The sequence below is a fragment of the Scatophagus argus genome, chromosome 8 (assembly GCF_020382885.2).
Source record: "Scatophagus argus isolate fScaArg1 chromosome 8, fScaArg1.pri, whole genome shotgun sequence".
Lineage (NCBI taxonomy): Eukaryota > Metazoa > Chordata > Actinopteri > Scatophagidae > Scatophagus > Scatophagus argus.
Window position 1 is genome coordinate 6,830,777 of NC_058500.1, and position 6,000 is coordinate 6,836,776.

Consider the following 6,000-nt stretch of genomic DNA (forward strand, 5'->3'; position numbering starts at 1 on the left):
AGATATCTCTTCTGTTATGCTCATACATATTCATAGGTAGTGGGCAGATCTTAACATTGACAAAGAAAGTGGGAAAATGCCTCATCTTGGATGTCAATGAAAAATGCAGAAGTGGGCCCCTTTGTCACACATGAATGCTGGTATCTATTTTTTTTTTTTTTTTTTTAGAACATCAATAGGCAGGGATTTGGCAAAACTAGGATATTCTTATATATCACTATATAATATGTGACCAAAAGCAACAGAATCCTTCTAGATTTGGAAAGGAAACTTAAAGGTGCATGTACTACAAGACATTCAAGACAAGTTACTGAAAAAAAAATTAGATATAATATTAACAAAGTATCTATTAGAAATCAGAGTTGTATAGTCTGCCTTTTCTGATGAAAGTCCAAAACACCACTACTGTACATAAATGACCTAAATGTCGCACAAAAACAAATTCACATTTCTCAGGGTTCGTCTGAGTTATGGCAGTGTATTAACCCCTGAGTACAGCCCTGTAACAGAGAAGTAAAACAGCCATAAAGGGTGTCAGAGGAGCCTAAACAATCCAGAAGAGAAACACATCAGAGCCACACTCAACCCAACAGGTAGCCAAATGAAAAGTTTGTTTACTTGGTTCATTTTCCTGGCAGTGCGTACAAGCATGAAAAAGGACCTTTTTAGCAATTCTACCAGCATCAAACAACACAAAGCAATTGCCAAGACTATCAAAGTAAACAAAAGCATTACTTGTTTCAGTAAATGCCCAAAAACGACACATGCTGCTGTTTAAGTGACGAAGCCCTGCCAGTGGTTACTGTGATTCTTGTTTGACGGAAGCAAAGGAGGCAGCAGTGTGATGTTAATGTAAGCCACTCCATGTCCGTGTAATTACTATGCGTGTGTATATTTAAGCCTTATGGGAAGGAGATGTACGCTTTCATTAATATATTCACAACCTTTTTAATGTTAATGTGCACTCAAAGCTGCAGCTTTAACTGTTAAATTTGTGTGATGTTGTAATTGTTTGTTGCTTTATGTGCTATGCTAACATATGCTATCATCGCCATTTGATGTCCCCCCCTATGACCATTAAACGAAACCAGTTTGTTTTGTATTGGCTGAAAAACAAAAATGTCCATTATCGCTGGTGTTTATAATAAGTTGTTTGATTTAGTTTTCTGTGTTGGAAAATTCTGCCAAATTACAGTGTTTTCTTGTAAAATTACATTCCAATTCAAGAATAATCAACAAATCTGCCAGTTACGGAACAAAAGCGATGCCCAGGGAAGAGCATGTGTACAATACCTGGAAACTTTCTTCATGTGATACCAAATCACTCACGCTTGTTCAAAACCGAGCCACTTAGAAACAGTAAATTTATATTAATACACTGATCTAAAGATGAAGCAATGTCATTTGTCACTGACACATTTAAAATGTGTTTAAAATGCCTGATTTTGAGTTTCCTGTAGCTTTATCTTGTCGAGTGATTACAACATACTGGGTGATTAAATATAATCATCTAGCTTAATGAACAAATGTCTTGCCAATACAAAGAGGAACTTGCAAAGATTAGTGTGTCAGAGTGACAGAAATGCTTATTTATTGTGCTGTTTGCTGTTTGAATATTTATTGTTAATTCTTTGACCTCTGTGAATCTTTAGGTTAGAACAGAACATTACACTGTCTCATATTGGTGATAATGATCCATTATGGTTTTGACTTTGAATGAATTCTGCCTGTCAAGAGGATTAAAATGTGAACTGAAGCCAGTTTTGCTGAGTACAGCATGTGGCATGATAACTGATAAAAACTAAGATTAATTCGACACCTTGTCAAATATCTCTGGCTGGGATCGAAAGATTATTTGCTTCAATGTTTGCGTTGTAAATCTTGTAAATTAACCAGAGTGCTAGTGGATGTCTTCTCTGATTAGTGTCAACAGGCCTCTAATGAAGATGTTCAACCTGTAGGCGTGTTGCCGCTGTCATGCACTCACTCTGTGATAAGAGAGTTTACTTACTGCATGGTGGTTTTTACACAAGAACGTTTTAAACTTTGTCCAAAAAAACTTCCAGAGATTCCGATAGAGAAATTTTACCAAAGGACACATGTGGCAGGAATGACTAAGCCTTATTAAATGGAAAACTTGTTAAAAGCATCACTGAGAAGAAGAATCAGCAGTTTGGAAAACAGGATTGAACTGAGAGTGTGAGGAATGGATCTGCAGTTGTTTTGGAGATCGTCAGACTGTGGTCAGCGCAGCAAGGCCACACAGACGGCCTGCTGATGAACATATGGGCAGCCAGGAGGAGAAAGCAGAGGAGGTGATGCGGAATGTGGACACTCCATGATCAAGAAGCAGTGATAAGGAACAACAGAGGAATGGATACCCAAAACTTCTCCAACACGCCAAGAAACGACTCTCCATCTGTCTGTCTCTCTGTCTGTCTGACTCACTGACTGTCTGTCTCCACTGCTGGATGCCTGTGAATTTCAACGCTGAAGTATGCTCTCATTTTCAGCTCGGCCTGAGAGGAAAAAGGAGGAGAAAGCCGACAGAGGAGAATAATTTATCTCGCCTTGTTCTTATAATGTCACATGAACTCACAGCAGCATGGAAAATGAATTACAAAAGATGGAGGAAATGACAGTAAACATATCCTGGATGATTTTCTGGGGTATAAGGGGAACATTATCAGGTCTGGAACAGATTACAGTACAAGGAAACTCATTTGGGTGTAAAGGTTAAAAGTAACAGGCTTTGTGCTGACAGTTAGTCTCTTACTCTGTTTATTGGAGCTTCTCCAAGCTTTGCATTGTAATGAGATGTATTTTTTTGTTTCTGGGAGAAACGTGTTAATGAGGGAAAACACTAAATAATGTTTTGTGCCTTTGGAAACTTACTGATTACTGCAGGTACACTCTTAAATGTGCAGGCATCCCCTTCAATCAGGACACATTTTCAGTTGTTTTTATTTTATGATGCCAGCGTTTTTGGGGAGTGTCGACAATAAATTGTGGCGTAATTGCTTCCTTCCCTGAACTGGGCCTCTGGGGCAGCAGTTCCTCCCAGGCTGCCAACAAATCCCACCTCCGATTGGCAGACCCTAAGATGAACTATGGCCTGAACCCTAACCTCAATATCCGAAACCAAACACAGCCATTTAATTGGTTGGTCTTGTTGGGGGGGTGGTGCACAGTTTCAGATGTGTTGGGCTTGCTTCAGGGCTTTCAGGAAATTTAGAGAGGGTTCTATTTCTTCCTCAAATGCAACATTATAAAAGCATGTAGTAGTAACTGCAGGGCAGATGAAGCTTAGCATAAATACAAGAGGGAAATTCAGTAAAAGCAGAGTAATGAAGTACAAATATGCTCTAATGAAGGCCACCAAGCCAGAACAGGGAAATGAAAGAAGCGAAAAGAGTTTGTCTCTACCTCTGGATGACAGCAAGTGGACTGTAATTTAGCATTATTTTGGATTACCATGTAAAAGGTGCTGATTTGATAAACATGATTTAAACACAGTTCAGGTTCTTCAAATTACCAGTAAACTGGTCATTTCCATTATTGCTAATGTGATGAGACATCTGCAATCCACCTGACTTCATACCAGAATTGATTTATCTACTGTGGTAAATAATAAGGTGCCATGAAGGTTGTGAAAACTATTTTTCCCCTACTGGATAATTACTAATGCTTACATACTGTGACTGCTGATGGAGAGCTACAACTCCAGACAGTGTGATATTACTCAGAGGGTTCAGACTGGGTGGAGAATTAGTGCAGTACGGATCCTGTGAACCAGTTTTCTCACTGTGAGAGTTCATGCAGGAATGGGAGAGAAGGAAAAGTGTTATTTCTGATTAGTATCTGCAAGCACTTGTTTGGGGGCTTCAAAAGATCAGTTTGTCTGAAACAAAATGAAATGGTGCAAATTAAATTTTCAGTGGCTCGGTGTAACATTTCTGTGTGAGCACAGCTGTTTTCAAGATGTGTTCAGGGAGAATCTGATTGGTCTTTCAAGACCAACAATGCGAAAACGCTTCTGTGGGCTGCTATCACCTTGCCGCTGATTGGGTTTTGGGCTTTTTGCCATCAAATGAGGTTGTGAATTTGGAGGGTATCACCTCACTTAATTCATTTCACGCTAGTTAAAATCCAGTAATGCATTTGAAGTAGATGTAGACTCACAGGAGACCCAGCAGGTTATCGGGTGGAACTTAACAAACCTCCAGCAAAACACACACTGAATGAAAAGTAGCATATTCATTGCAACTCTCTGCCTGGCATCGGAAGTGCATGGAAATCTTTAAATGTCTTGAATCACATCACTCCGGGATATCCGAGCAGGCAGATTCTTTCTTTCTCTACTGGTGAATCCAAAAGAAAACTGCACAGTCCGGTCACATCAATGGAGACATTCCTCAAGAAATGTATCAAATGTATTCTCTGAATGCTTCACATGAGGAAACAAACTGCCTACCAGCCGCAGAAATATGAGCATCAATTAATGCATTCTCTGACAGTGATGCATCATCAAGTGAGGCGTCACCAAACCATATGACCCACCAGGGCGTCATGTCTCACTTGAACATGATTAAACGCAAACATGAATTGCCACACATTCACGCAAACAGTCCCCTGAAAGATCGCAGATTCGTGTGCGAAAACAGCCCCTGCATCGCGTTATATTCACCGTTTAATTAAATTGATTTAAAATCCTCATCTTTGCATTGAGTAAACCTGTGGACCCCTCGGATTTGCTTGTGTGTGTGTGTGAGGCACAGCAGCAAGCCAAGTGGAGCGGAAAGGAGCGAGGGGCTTGCAGAAGGGGGCTCCTATAGACACAGCTGATGATGAAGGGGCTCATTGTAATGTCAGGACCCCCCTCCCCTTCAGCTCCATGAGAAACGTCAGCCTCGTTCCTGCTCCCGAAGCCTTTCAGCAAAGGGGATTCATCTGTTGAGTGTGTTGATCAGAGAGGGACCACAGCCCTCCACGGCAGGGCTAGACCCTTTCAACAAACGCGTCCACGCCAATATTTACCAGAGAGGGGGTTTGTAAAGTCAGCGTGCGCGACTGAGCTCAATCAAAACTGTTCACACGTAGCTTTTAAAGCATGCAAAATGTGCCTCCAAGTAGCCTGGCGGACAAACAGACTGCGATATTTGTGCATCGTACTCTCAGACAGGAGCCACAGCACAGCTGCGTAACTCTGTGATGCACGCCTGTCATAACAGCCCCCGAGCCCCGATGTGACACTGTAAAAGAACGGGGGAGGAAAAAAAAACTCTCACCTTTAAATCCTCCCGATGTAAGTGAGCCCAGAGTGGAGAAGATGAACTTCTGCGATCTCTGATGCCGTCCGGTTCTTATTTTTATTTCTTCCTGCGCCTTTGTTTGGCAGCGCCAGCTCCAGTCAGCGCTCGCCTCCTGTTTGAACGCTGCTCGCCAAACGCGCCACAAACGCGGCTCAAATTTTTAAAAAAACAATTAAAAAAAAAAGAAGAAGGAGATGTGTGGAATCAAAACACCAGTATTAATTAGTAAGTGTTGTTAGTTGTGCGTGTGTTGAGGAGAGAAAAAGCGTCCTGTGCAGATGCGGTGTTACTCCCAGACTCGAGGCTGGAACAAATCTCCCGTTTCTCGATCAACTCCGCTGCTCAGACGCTGTCCAGTAGCGACTGGTGCTGAATGACACTCCAGGGGTTGCAGAGATTTCCGACTTTTCTTCTTCTTCTCCCCCCCCTCCACTCCTGCTTCTTCTTGTCTGACTGCACAACCCCCCTCCCTCCCACCGCGCAAGGTTGTAAACGATCTCTCCTTTTTCAGATAATTTTATTTTTTATTTTTTGCTTTTAATTAAGCTTTACAAATTAGATCCTCACCAAAGGCAGGCTTTGTCTTGCACTGACATTGCTGCTAACGCATTCCACAACAACAAAATAAAGGAGGGGAAGACAGGAACCGAATGCGTAAAATCGATGCTTGGAAAAAAATGACATCGAA

At 41.5% G+C, this 6,000-nt stretch overlaps 1 protein-coding gene across 1 annotated transcript in view; it reads right to left on the minus strand.

Annotated features, from left to right (window-relative positions):
• Nucleotides 1–5,715, minus strand: part of grm4 (glutamate receptor, metabotropic 4) — a 158,501-nt gene extending 152,786 nt beyond the window's left edge. Inside the window, exon 1 of the mRNA XM_046395769.1 lies at nucleotides 5,289–5,715. The gene's annotated coding sequence lies outside the window, so the exon portion shown is untranslated. The remainder of the gene's footprint in view (nucleotides 1–5,288) is intronic.
• Between the last annotated feature and the right edge of the window lie 285 nt (nucleotides 5,716–6,000).